Genomic DNA, 15122 nt, shown 5'->3' on the forward strand with positions numbered 1-15122 from the left:
CGCTCGGCCCCACGTTGCTATTCCAGTTAAAAACTATTTGGAAAACAGTGGATGGGAAGTTTTACCTCATCCGCTATATAGCCCAGACCTTGCCCCTTCTGACTACCATTGAAAACGGTTTACAACAGAGCAAGATATCAAAAATTGGCTTGATTCATTCTTGGTTGCCAACCCCGCGCAGTTCTTTTGAAACGGGATCCACAAATTGCCAGAAATTTGGGAAAAGGTCATAGCTTCAGATAGACAATACTTTGAATAATACTGTCGTACATTTTTTTCTTAAATAAACGTTCAAATTTTGAAAAAAAAAACCGCACGAATTAAGTTATAGACTACAAGCGAAGAAAATTTCAGTAAAATTAAATAAAATGATGTAATTTGTTGCTTCAAAGTTTTTTTTTTTGTAGGTTGGGTTACGTACCACAACCGAGGAGGAATTTTTGCGTGAAGTGTTATTAGTTATTGTCTACTTTTTAGTTGGAACAATATAATTTCGATTGTATTCAAAACAAATTGGTAGGGAGGTAATCTTAAAATTCTTCTTGGTCATTTCGTCTACACGATATTCCTCGGTAATTATTTCGTTTTCTTGAACCTCCTTCTTTGTATGCCTGCTTTGGAAGAATGTTTAATAGGAATTTGACGTATTTGTCTTGATATCTAAAAAAATTTCACTGCATGTAGTGCTGGTACTAGATTTTCTTTGAACCAAGACTTCCCTTCATAATCCTGGTGGTAATTGATAAAAAAACCATGCTTCGATGGTATAGAAACCGGTCAAAGTTGTCCATAATTTCATGGCGAAAAATATTGAATTAATGAATATGAAGAATAAACTCTACAGGGTAGAAAATACTTTCCGGCGCAAAATCGTTCTCGAATAGTACATTTAAATTACATCCCTTGTAGATTTGACGATTCATTTCGAGAATTCAACAAGAATTTTTGTTCTGGCTTTAAAAATCGAATTTGAAATCTACATAACACTTTCTGCCGATTAGAAATTTGAGTTGAGGGATACTTGAACTGATCTTGAATTGTAAATATTTTCTACCTTATGTTTGTTAATTAAAACGACTAGAAAATTCAATAAAAAATTCTATTTTAGAACAAATAATGTTATACATTTCGTTTTCGATATACGCCGTAACTGATTTGAGATTTATATTGGGATTCAACTCCTTAGTCATGATAAATTTTGAAAAAACTTGTGTGAAATACCGAGACGGTAAATTCCTTTCAACTATTCTTCCAATACAACGGTTTAAAAACGTATAGTTTCGGCTAACAAACCATATGTTTTTAAGCCTTTCAAAGACATAGTTTTCGTTACCCTTTTGCGTTGTATTTTCAGATTTTTTTGAATCTTTTATGCATTAAAAAGACTGGGAATATGGAAAATATTAAAATGATTTTTTGAATCTCAAATTATACTTTTCACATAAAATCGAATTTATATTTTGAAACATCCAACTTAAAAATATTGATGATTGTACATTCTTGTATATAAATTGGGATATTTATCGGTTATTTACGTGTACACCCATTTACTATTTTATTTTAAATCCTAATTAGTTGTTATAACAAATATTGAAATCGCCAAAATTGTTTTATTATGAATTTTGAGGCTCTAAAAGTATTCTGTACTCTAGATAATCTCTATCCAGTGGTAGAGATGGATATAACTTGAATTTTTTCATGAAAATATTAAAAAAAAAATGATCAAAATCCATAGATAATTAACTAATTTTTGAATAACAAGTTGAAATATTAAAAAATTATCGATAATATTAAAGATTTTTCCATAACATACATCCTCAATTCCTTCAACCCTCGTACATCCTTACATTAATCAATAAATAATATAAATAAAATATAATTGTTATATATTGATGTTGAGGTTATGTTTTAGTATTATTTCAAATAAAAATTGGGGTTAATACGAATAGAATATACGTTTTTCGTCGGTTTTGAAAAACTTGTCTATTTGCGACTATAATCAGTGCGATCAGTTTTTTTCTTAGTATTTATTGATTGGCGTAATTAAAACTAATATTTATTAAATTAAAATGATGAATTACTTGCCTTTTTTAGGTTTTTAGGGTGTATATATTTATAATTCCATTTTGAAAAACGTTGTAATAAAAAATTGAAAATTGTACAAGTTTATAGAAATAAAAAATGTATAATATTTGTAAGTGTATTTAAATAGTAAATTTCACTTTGGAAAATCATAATTTCTTTAAAAAAAACTAGGTTAAAATGGGTTTTATTATGTATGAAACTGAAACGGGATTAGTATTGAAAACAACGTATTTTTTCGTAGATTTAAGTGATATTTAAGAGGTTTAAGCAGTTTTTAGGAAGTAAGTACGAACAATTCCATTAAAAAAATGATATTTTGTATGAGTTTGCAATAACAAATTAAAACTGCGATATTAGATAGCGGCCATTTTGCGAAATTCCTCACCTCCGACTTGCGAACTTTCGTTCGCTATTCTCGTTCATTCCCACACAAAAAATTCGTACTTTTTAGCGTCGAAATTTTCGCACGTACTTCCTTTAACCCTAAAAACAACTTTTATAGGGGTTAGTGTGTCTATTGTCGATAAAAGGGGAATAAAATCGAGATTCGCCACTCGAAGAGGTGGAGTAAGTCGGATCTGCGCTTGCCCGATGACGTAACTCGAACGGCAGCCTGTCTCTGTCGCGCACATGGTGTCTATGTATTATTAGGAATTTGGTTCGTCTCGGTTGGTTACTATGCAATACCAGTGAGCGAAGAAAACAGTCGCTGCTAAGCAGTCTTGAATTGTGGTGTACGTTCTTGTGACATGGAATTTCTACCCTACAGAAGACAACTACGCAATTTCCGTTGGGATATTTGTTACTGGAAAGAAAAGGTGCGTATCCATCTTCTAATAATGCGTCTTTTACTTTTCACTTTTTTTTTGTCGATAGAATTAACTGCATATTATGAGTGCCGAATATTTTAGAAAAGTTAGTGCGCGATATTATGAAAAATATAAGTAAAATGTGTTGTTGTATTATTTATTATTGCGCGTTAGGTTGTTATTTGTATCAATTCGGAACAGGAAATAATACATGTATATATATATATATATATATATAAATATGTAAGACGTGTTCGATGTCTGGGATCTAAGAATGTCTACAAAGTAACCCAAAATGTGAATCGGTAATGTAATAGATGTGGGGGACCGACAAACGTCTAGCTTGTTGAGGCTCCCTTGAGGAGAAATCACCGAATTACATATACCTACTTAGTCATTGGCGAATTTTTTGTGGACTGGCAGTTCATTAAACTATTCGATTTCGGTTCGCTCCATTCATTATTTTTATAAGACGAATCTTGGCTAACGGTGTCTTCAGACTCGAAATTGAACTTTTCGCCAAAGATTTATCACAACCGGGCACTTGGAAACTGTTACATTTGTCAATACGAAAAAAGGTATGTCACTTTTATTCATTATAATATATTCCTTTTCCAAAATTTACTCGTTATCTAAAATAACATTTCTTCGGAATGTTATAATTAAAATTTGTCGCGAGCTCCAAAGGAAAATAATAGTCCAGGAGCAGGTAACACCGAGAGTCCCGTCAAATTGAAAAAATGTTTTACCGTCGTCGCGGATATTAATTTTTTTAAATGTATTCGACAGTAAATTTTATTGGCTTTTAAAAAAAAACACGTAAACCACTTTTTTTGCCGGAACTGGCATACGTATTTGAACTTGAATCCGCGTATTTCGAGTTTTTCATTCCGTCTGAAGCGAAGCGCACTTTGACATTTTTTAAACGATTTTTCTTTCGAGGAAAACGAAGAAATTTTCTCCTTGGTGCATGTATTGCTAATAAAACGCTTCGTTTTGCAGTTACATTAAGAAAACACAAAAATCTGTCTTTAAAACTGATCTAAAATAAAGAGAATTTAAATATATGAATTTTGAATGATAAAATTTGACGTTTTCGACTTTTTATTTAGTTTTTATAATAATTTTTGAAGGATAAAATTTGTCTTTTCAAAATATTTTGATAAAGAATTAAGGAAAAGTTGCGAAACGTCAAATTTTATCTTTCGAAAATTATTGAAAAAACTAATTTTAAATCAAAACAGATCCAAAATAAAGACATTTTGAATATATGAATTTTGAAAGATAAAATTTGACGTTTTCGACTTTTCTTCAAGTTTTTTCAAAATGTTTTGACTTTGATTTAGTTTTTCCAATAATTTTTGACAGATAAAATTTGACGTTTTCGACTTTTCTTCAAGTTTTTTCAAAATGTTTTGACTTTGATTTAGTTTTTTCAATAATTTTCGAAAGATAAAATTTGATGTTTCGCGACATTTCTCAAGTTTTTTCAAAATGTTTTGACTTTGAATTAGTTTTTCTAATAATTTTTGACAGATAAAATTTGACGTTTTCGACTTTTCTTCAAGTTTTTTCAAAATGTTTTGACTTTGATTTAGTTTTTCTAACAATTTTTGACAGATAAAATTTGTCTTTATCAAAATATTCTGATAAAGAATTAAGGAAAAGTTGCGAAACGTCAAATTTTATCTTTCGAAAATTATTGAAAAAACTAATTTTAAATCAAAACTGATCCAAAATAAAGACAATTTGAATATATGAATTTTGAAAGATAAAATTTGACGTTTTCGACTTTTCTTCAAGTTTTTTCAAAATGTTTTGACTTTGATTTAGTTTTTCTAATAATTTTTGACAGATAAAATTTGTCTTTATCAAAATATTCTGATAAAGAATTAAGGAAAAGTCGCGAAACGTCAAATTTTATCTGTCAAAAATTATTAGAAAAACTAAATCAAAGTCAAAACATTTTGAAAAAACTTGAAGAAAAGTCGAAAACGTCAAATTTTATCTTTCGAAAATTATTGAAAAAACTAATTTTAAATCAAAACTGATCCAAAATAAAGACATTTTGAATATATGAATTTTGAAAGATAAAATTTGACGTTTTCGACTTTTCTTCAAGTTTTTTCAAAATGTTTTGACTTTGATTTAGTTTTTCTAATAATTTTTGACAGATAAAATTTGTCTTTATCAAAATATTCTGATAAAGAATTAAGGAAAAGTCGCGAAACGTCAAATTTTATCTGTCAAAAATTATTAGAAAAACTAAATCAAAGTCAAAACATTTTGAAAAAACTTGAAGAAAAGTCGAAAACGTCAAATTTTATCTTTCGAAAATTATTGAAAAAACTAATTTTAAATCAAAACTGATCCAAAATAAAGACATTTTGAATATATGAATTTTGAAAGATAAAATTTGACGTTTTCGACTTTTCTTCAAGTTTTTTCAAAATGTTTTGACTTTGATTTAGTTTTTCTAATAATTTTTGACAGATAAAATTTGTCTTTATCAAAATATTCTGATAAAGAATTAAGGAAAAGTCGCGAAACGTCAAATTTTATCTGTCAAAAATTATTAGAAAAACTAAATCAAAGTCAAAACATTTTGAAAAAACTTGAAGAAAAGTCGAAAACGTCAAATTTTATCTTTCGAAAATTATTGAAAAAACTAATTTTAAATCAAAACTGATCCAAAATAAAGACATTTTGAATATATGAATTTTGAAAGATAAAATTTGACGTTTTCGACTTTTCTTCAAGTTTTTTCAAAATGTTTTGACTTTGATTTAGTTTTTCTAATAATTTTTGACAGATAAAATTTGTCTTTATCAAAATATTCTGATAAAGAATTAAGGAAAAGTCGCGAAACGTCAAATTTTATCTGTCAAAAATTATTAGAAAAACTAAATCAAAGTCAAAACATTTTGAAAAAACTTGAAGAAAAGTCGAAAACGTCAAATTTTATCTTTCGAAAATTATTGAAAAAACTAATTTTAAATCAAAACTGATCCAAAATAAAGACATTTTGAATATATGAATTTTGAAAGATAAAATTTGACGTTTTCGACTTTTCTTCAAGTTTTTTCAAAATGTTTTGACTTTGATTTAGTTTTTCTAATAATTTTTGACAGATAAAATTTGTCTTTATCAAAATATTCTGATAAAGAATTAAGGAAAAGTCGCGAAACGTCAAATTTTATCTGTCAAAAATTATTAGAAAAACTAAATCAAAGTCAAAACATTTTGAAAAAACTTGAAGAAAAGTCGAAAACGTCAAATTTTATCTTTCGAAAATTATTGAAAAAACTAATTTTAAATCAAAACTGATCCAAAATAAAGACATTTTGAATATATGAATTTTGAAAGATAAAATTTGACGTTTTCGACTTTTCTTCAAGTTTTTTCAAAATGTTTTGACTTTGATTTAGTTTTTCTAATAATTTTTGACAGATAAAATTTGTCTTTATCAAAATATTCTGATAAAGAATTAAGGAAAAGTCGCGAAACGTCAAATTTTATCTGTCAAAAATTATTAGAAAAACTAAATCAAAGTCAAAACATTTTGAAAAAACTTGAAGAAAAGTCGAAAACGTCAAATTTTATCTTTCGAAAATTATTGAAAAAACTAATTTTAAATCAAAACTGATCCAAAATAAAGACATTTTGAATATATGAATTTTGAAAGATAAAATTTGACGTTTTCGACTTTTCTTCAAGTTTTTTCAAAATGTTTTGACTTTGATTTAGTTTTTCTAATAATTTTTGACAGATAAAATTTGTCTTTATCAAAATATTCTGATAAAGAATTAAGGAAAAGTCGCGAAACGTCAAATTTTATCTGTCAAAAATTATTAGAAAAACTAAATCAAAGTCAAAACATTTTGAAAAAACTTGAAGAAAAGTCGAAAACGTCAAATTTTATCTTTCGAAAATTATTGAAAAAACTAATTTTAAATCAAAACTGATCCAAAATAAAGACATTTTGAATATATGAATTTTGAAAGATAAAATTTGACGTTTTCGACTTTTCTTCAAGTTTTTTCAAAATGTTTTGACTTTGATTTAGTTTTTCTAATAATTTTTGACAGATAAAATTTGTCTTTATCAAAATATTCTGATAAAGAATTAAGGAAAAGTCGCGAAACGTCAAATTTTATCTTTCAAAAATTATTAAAAAAAAACTAATTTCAAAACAGAAGCTTAGCAGGTTTGAAACCTTGTCAAATACCTGATCTACATCTAAAAACACGTTAATCTATGGCAGTGTGGCCTTACATGAAGCTAAATTGAGTGGTAGTGATTTTGGCCCCTTTGGATTTCATACAGGAAAATTTGACACAGATATATAAATGTCTTACCACAAACTACAACACACCGAATTAATTGTCACTACGACACAATACAACTGAAATGAGTTGATGATATTCGAAAATCAAAATCAAAATAATTATGAAACAACGGTAAATCGACAAAAAGCGGGATTTTTTCGGCAGTTTTTAGCAATTTTCCGGCATGGTAGAGAATTTTTACCCATCATCAAATAGGTATTTCAAACCCTTCCTGTAAAAAAAGTAATTTGCGTGGGTTTTTTTCCAGAAGTCTTTTAGGCATTAATTATAAGATTGGGAAAAATTTGTAGAAACATTTAATGGAAAAATTAATAAAAAAAAATGGCGAATAGTCGAAAAAAGTCATTTTTTACATTATGTAAGATATATTTTCTCCGTTTTCGTATAATTTTATGGAAAGTCTAATTCATCATTATTCATTCGACTTTACAAGGTCATAATTTTAATAACTGCAGTTGATTCGATATCAAGAAATAAATTGTGGGTCTCAACATCGAATGAACAATTTTTCCGAAACTTTTGAGATTTTTTTATGTTAATATAATATTTTATTTATGTTCTTCATGATATATTTCAACGAAGGAAAAAGTTTTAATGAAATTTTCCGTTAATTTGGTTCGATAAATTTTTGTCTAGAACGTTTCCCAAAACTTATGAGTTTTGAAATTATCTCACCAATATTTTTGCGTGTTTCATTGATAAATTTTGAGGTTTTATTTATAAGAAATCTTTCGTCAAAATATTAAATGTTGAAATTATCTTATAATAATCGATGGAAAGGTCGTTATACCGTCATAAAGAATTTATTTCGAAGGACCTTTGAACCTAAACTAAAATCTTTGATTTCACTTCTAAACATTCCCCAGAACATTATTTCCAATTGAGAGAAAATTTAAATAACTACAAACATTCAAAAATTCACTTTTAATATAGATTTTTTTTCTGCACTGACTTAACAAATTAATTAATTTTACTTATACCAGTTCGATAATTTTCTATGGAATTTATTAGTAAAATTTACAGTTGAAGTTTTAACTATGGACCTTATTCTGAACGATATTGACACTCTGGACCTTCGAACCTTTTATAAATTCGTAGATAAACATATTCAAAAGTGTCCTTTCAGTCTAGAATGAGTTTTTCATTCCTTGTCGTACTGATTAATGGAAATTAATAATCGAAGCTTATTTATTTCAAACATGGACCCTATTTTCAAAGACATTAAAGCCTTGGACCTTTGTACCTAATGTTGAATTCATAAATTTCACTTATAACATTCCGAAGAAAATATTTTTCTTTGTAGAATGTTTTTTCATACTTTGCTGTACTGAATTAAAAAAAATTACAGTTGAAGTTTTAACTATGGACCTTATTCTGAACGATATTGACACTCTGGACCTTCGAACCTTTTATAAATTCGTAGATACACATATTCAAAAGTGTCCTTTCAGTCTAGAATGAGTTTTTCATTCCTGGCCGTACTGAATTATGAAAATTAATAATCGAAGGTTATTTATTTCAAACATGGACCCTATTTTCAACGACATAAAAGCCTTGGACCTTTGTACCTAATGTTGAATTCATAAATTTCACTTATAACATTCCGAAGAAAATATTTTTCTATGTAGAATGTTTTTTCATACTTTGCAGTACTGAATTAAAAAAAATTACAGTTGAAGTTTTAACTATGGACCTTATTCTGAACGATATTGACACTCTGGACCTTCGAACCTTTTATAAATTCGTAGATACACATATTCAAAAGTGTCCTTTCAGTCTAGAATGAGTTTTTCATTCCTGGCCGTACTGAATTATGAAAATTAATAATCGAAGGTTATTTATTTCAAACATGGACCCTATTTTCAACGACATAAAAGCCTTGGACCTTTGTACCTAATGTTGAATTCATAAATTTCACTTATAACATTCCGAAGAAAATATTTTTCTATGTAGAATGTTTTTTCATACTTTGCAGTACTGAATTAAAAAAAATTACAGTTGAAGTTTTAACTATGGACCTTATTCTGAACGATATTGACACTCTGGACCTTCGAACCTTTTATAAATTCGTAGATAAACATATTCAAAAGTGTCCTTTCAGTCTAGAATGAGTTTTTCATTCCTTGTCGTACTGATTAATGGAAATTAATAATCGAAGGTTATTTATTTCAAACATGGACCCTATTTTCAACGACATAAAAGCCTTGGACCTTTGTACCTAATGTTGAATTCATAAATTTCACTTATAACATTCCGAAGAAAATATTTTTCTTTGTAGAATGTTTTTTCATACTTTGCTGTACTGAATTAAAAAAAATTACAGTTGAAGTTTTAACTATGGACCTTATTCTGAACGATATTGACACTCTGGACCTTCGAACCTTTTATAAATTCGTAGATACACATATTCAAAAGTGTCCTTTCAGTCTAGAATGAGTTTTTCATTCCTGGCCGTACTGAATTATGAAAATTAATAATCGAAGGTTATTTATTTCAAACATGGACCCTATTTTCAACGACATAAAAGCCTTGGACCTTTGTACCTAATGTTGAATTCATAAATTTCACTTATAACATTCCGAAGAAAATATTTTTCTATGTAGAATGTTTTTTCATACTTTGCAGTACTGAATTAAAAAAAATTATAGTTGAAGTTTTAACTATGGACCTTATTCTGAACGATATTGACACTCTGGACCTTCGAACCTTTTATAAATTCGTAGATACACATATTCAAAAGTGTCCTTTCAGTCTAGAATGAGTTTTTCATTCCTGGCCGTACTGAATTATGAAAATTAATAATCGAAGGTTATTTATTTCAAACATGGACCCTATTTTCAACGACATAAAAGCCTTGGACCTTTGTACCTAATGTTGAATTCATAAATTTCACTTATAACATTCCGAAGAAAATATTTTTCTATGTAGAATGTTTTTTCATACTTTGCAGTACTGAATTAAAAAAAATTACAGTTGAAGTTTTAACTATGGACCTTATTCTGAACGATATTGACACTCTGGACCTTCGAACCTTTTATAAATTCGTAGATAAACATATTCAAAAGTGTCCTTTCAGTCTAGAATGAGTTTTTCATTCCTTGTCGTACTGATTAATGGAAATTAATAATCGAAGGTTATTTATTTCAAACATGGACCCTATTTTCAACGACATAAAAGCCTTGGACCTTTGTACCTAATGTTGAATTCATAAATTTCACTTATAACATTCCGAAGAAAATATTTTTCTATGTAGAATGTTTTTTCATACTTTGCAGTACTGAATTAAAAAAAATTACAGTTGAAGTTTTAACTATGGACCTTATTCTGAACGATATTGACACTCTGGACCTTCGAACCTAACCTAAATTCTTTGATTCCACTTATAAACATTCCCTAGAAAATAATTTCCAAAAAAAGTAATTTTGTTAAGTTATTCGGTAACCGAAAACATCTGAGATGTTAGAAAATCAGAAGCGTCCAATTTAATTTCGGGTTTAATCCTGAAATTATTGACCTAAGTCGTTTTAACCCTTACAGTTTCTAGTTTTAAATACCCAGATCGAGGATGTTTCGTCAAAACCTTCATCTTCTATCCTCAATTTAATTTTATCAAGGTAAAACCGATTGTGACTTTTTTAAATGAAAATATTATTGTACTAAGTTACCTGATTTCAAAATTTCTCCACCACCTGCGATTCGGCAGCTGCTGAACTGCAAAACTTACGACGCGCACAATTTTCGTTTGCACCTGGAGTTTGTATTATGATACGTATCATTTCGAAATTAGAATTTTACTATTTTTGTTGGGAAAGCCGATGAAAGTAGGAAATTTGATTTTGAGCCTGAAAATCTAGAGAATCGTTAAGTAAAAGCTTCAATAAAGAATTCGGCAAATGATGGATTGAATTCAGAATTATAAATAAATAAAAGTAAAAAGAAAACGTGAATATGACAGAATTAACTAAATTAAATTAAAAGAAATCTATAAAAAAGCGAAAAATAAGCAAAGGATGTAACAAAATGACTCTTTTATAAAATATGTATGTATACAAGGTGTCCCACGACGAGATAAAACAAAATATTTATAGTAAAATCATGAAAATTCGTTATTTTAAATAGAACTCCCTGTATATTAATACATTTTTAAAATCTACGTAAAATTTTAGTATACTTTTGTCTGAAAAATGTTTTCGAAAAATGCATACTTTTTGAGTTATTGATTTTTTTGTAAAAAATTTAACCGTTGCAGCCCCTTATAAATTATTTTTTTACGACTACACCCTTAAAAATATGAAAATGGTTTCTATTCGATTGCTTTAAGCAAGGTCAGATGTATTTGAATCTGTATTGAAATTTTTTTTATTTTATACAGGGTGTGTATGAAAAATGTTCAAAGTTTAACTTCGAAAATATCAAATTTCTTTATTTTTCCAATTAGAACCACCCGGTTTTTTCTGTCCGGCCAGACTGGCTGGTCTGTCCAGCTATTAGGTTGACCACCTGGCAACCCTACGCGGGACTATAATTTGTCTCTTCAAATGGTCTTAATGGTGTAAAGCTGAGGATAGAACTAAAGGAGGCTTGTGAAAACCACTTGGTTCAGTTTTTGGTACGGAAACCGTTTCATCAAAAAGTTGCAGAATATTATAGATCGGAATCAAAAACTCTGTTCCCTGCTGCATTTGTATTACATAGATCCATAAATAATTATTTTCTATAAACTTTTTGTTCTAAAAATCGATTAACATATTATAGTACAGGCAAATTAGGCGATTTTGAGCTAAAACCTCAAAGTACATTGGGCGGTTTTGATTTTCTAGATTCTGGGAGATTTTGGGATACTGAATAAGTCTAGCAACTCTTGAAAAAGTCACAGGTACGGATTTTCGAAATTATGGGGCTTAAAACTCGAAAAAAAATTTTGAAACGCGAATAACTCTAAAACTATGAGGAAATCGTGAAAACTTTTGTAACAAAAAATGTAGAGTACAAAATTCTGTACGAAAAAGTATCCTATGTATTTTTTCCTAACCTCAAAATTTTCACCTTAAATTGGGTTTATAAACTCAAAAATATTTTGAATCGCGAATAACTCGAAAACTACCAGGAATTCGAAAAAAAGTTCCTGTGCAAAAAATGTAGAGTACAAAATTCTCTACAAAAAAGTATTCTAGGTATTTGTTCATAACCTCAAAATTTTCACCTTAAAATGGGTTTATACACTCAAAAATATTTTGAATCGCGAATAACTCGAAAACTACCAGGAATTCGAAAAAAAGTGTTAGAGAAAAAATATACAGCACAAAATTCTCTACAGATTAGTCTCTAAACATTGTTTCCTAACCTCAAAATTTTCGCCGTAAAATGAGTTCATGTACTCAAAAACATTTTGAATTGCGGATAACTCGAAAACTATGAGCATTTCAACATAAACTACGGGGACAAAAATGTGGAGCACAACATACTGTACAAAAAATGTTTAAATTTTTTCCTAACCTCAAAATTTCCATTATAAAATGGGTTTTGAAGCTCAAACAAATTTTGTAACGCGAATAACTCGAAAACTGTGAGGAATTCGTGAAAAACTTTTGTAACAAAAAATGTAGAGTACAAAATTCTGTACAAAAAAGTATCCTAGGTATTTTTTCCTAACCTCAAAATTTTCATCGTAAAATGGGTTTATACACTCGAAAAAATTTTGAATCGCGAATAACTCGAAAACTACCAGGAATTCGAAAAAAAGTGTTAGAGAAAAAATGTACAGCACAAAATTCTCTACAGATTAGTCTCTAATCATTGTTTCCTAACCTCAAAATTTTCGCCGTAAAATGAGTTCATGTACTCAAAAACATTTTGAATTGCGGATAACTCGAAAACTATGAGCATTTCAACATAAACTACGGGGACAAAAATGTGGAGCACAACATACTGTACAAAAAATGTTTAAATTTTTTCCTAACCTCAAAATTTCCATTATAAAATGGGTTTTGAAGCTCAAACAAATTTTGAAACGCGAATAACTCGAAAACTGTGAGGAATTCGTGAAAAACTGCTGAAACAAAAAATGTAGAGTACAAAATTCTGTACAAAAAAGTATCCTAGGTATTTTTTCCTAACCTCAAAATTTTCATCGTAAAATGGGTTTATACACTCGAAAAAATTTTGAATCGCGAATAACTCGAAAACTACCAGGAATTCGAAAAAAAGTGTTAGAGAAAAAATGTACAGCACAAAATTCTCTACAGATTAGTCTCTAATCATTGTTTCCTAACCTCAAAATTTTCGCCGTAAAATGAGTTCATGTACTCAAAAACATTTTGAATTGCGGATAACTCGAAAACTATGAGCATTTCAACATAAACTACGGGGACAAAAATGTGGAGCACAACATACTGTACAAAAAATGTTTAAATTTTTTCCTAACCTCAAAATTTCCATTATAAAATGGGTTTTGAAGCTCAAACAAATTTTGAAACGCGAATAACTCGAAAACTGTGAGGAATTCGTGAAAAACTGCTGAAACAAAAAATGTAGAGTACAAAATTCTGTACAAAAAAGTATCCTAGGTATTTTTTCCTAACCTCAAAATTTTCATCGTAAAATGGGTTTATACACTCGAAAAAATTTTGAATCGCGAATAACTCGAAAACTACCAGGAATTCGAAAAATAGTGTTAGAGAAAAAATGTACAGCACAAAATTCTCTACAGATTAGTCTCTAATCATTGTTTCCTAACCTCAAAATTTTCGCCGTAAAATGAGTCCATGTACTCAAAAACATTTTGAATTGCGGATAACTCGAAAACTATGAGCATTTCAACATAAACTACGGGGACAAAAATGTGGAGCACAACATACTGTACAAAAAATGTTTAAATTTTTTCCTAACCTCAAAATTTCCATTATAAAATGGGTTTTGAAGCTCAAACAAATTTTGAAACGCGAATAACTCGAAAACTGTGAGGAATTCGTGAAAAACTGCTGAAACAAAAAATGTAGAGTACAAAATTCTGTACAAAAAAGTATCCTATGTATTTTTTCCTAACCTCAAAATTTTCATCGTAAAATGGGTTTATACACTCGAAAAAATTTTGAATCGCGAATAACTCGAAAACTACCAGGAATTCGAAAAAAAGTGTTAGAGAAAAAATGTACAGCACAAAATTCTCTACAGATTAGTCTCTAATCATTGTTTCCTAACCTCAAAATTTTCGCCGTAAAATGAGTTCATGTACTCAAAAACATTTTGAATTGCGGATAACTCGAAAACTATGAGCATTTCAACATAAACTACGGGGACAAAAATGTGGAGCACAACATACTGTACAAAAAATGTTTAAATTTTTTCCTAACCTCAAAATTTCCATTATAAAATGGGTTTTGAAGCTCAAACAAATTTTGAAACGCGAATAACTCGAAAACTGTGAGGAATTCGTGAAAAACTGCTGAAACAAAAAATGTAGAGTACAAAATTCTGTACAAAAAAGTATCCTAGGTATTTTTTCCTAACCTCAAAATTTTCATCGTAAAATGGGTTTATACACTCGAAAAAATTTTGAATCGCGAATAACTCGAAAACTACCAGGAATTCGAAAAATAGTGTTAGAGAAAAAATGTACAGCACAAAATTCTCTACAGATTAGTCTCTAATCATTGTTTCCTAACCTCAAAATTTTCGCCGTAAAATGAGTCCATGTACTCAAAAACATTTTGAATTGCGGATAACTCGAAAACTATGAGCATTTCAACATAAACTACGGGGACAAAAATGTGGAGCACAACATACTGTACAAAAAATGTTTAAATTTTTTCCTAACCTCAAAATTTCCATTATAAAATGGGTTTTGAAGCTCAAACAAATTTTGAAACGCGAATAACTC

At 28.8% G+C, this 15122-nt stretch overlaps 1 long non-coding RNA gene across 1 annotated transcript in view; it reads left to right on the forward strand.

Annotated features, from left to right (window-relative positions):
* The first annotated feature begins 2747 nt into the window (after positions 1–2747).
* LOC130443430 (uncharacterized) overlaps positions 2748–15122 on the forward strand; it is a 91978-nt gene continuing 79603 nt past the window's right edge. Inside the window, exon 1 of the long non-coding RNA XR_008909842.1 lies at positions 2748–2903. This is a non-coding gene — a long non-coding RNA (uncharacterized LOC130443430). The remainder of the gene's footprint in view (positions 2904–15122) is intronic.

This window comes from Diorhabda sublineata, chromosome 4, assembly GCF_026230105.1.
Source record: "Diorhabda sublineata isolate icDioSubl1.1 chromosome 4, icDioSubl1.1, whole genome shotgun sequence".
Lineage (NCBI taxonomy): Eukaryota > Metazoa > Arthropoda > Insecta > Coleoptera > Chrysomelidae > Diorhabda > Diorhabda sublineata.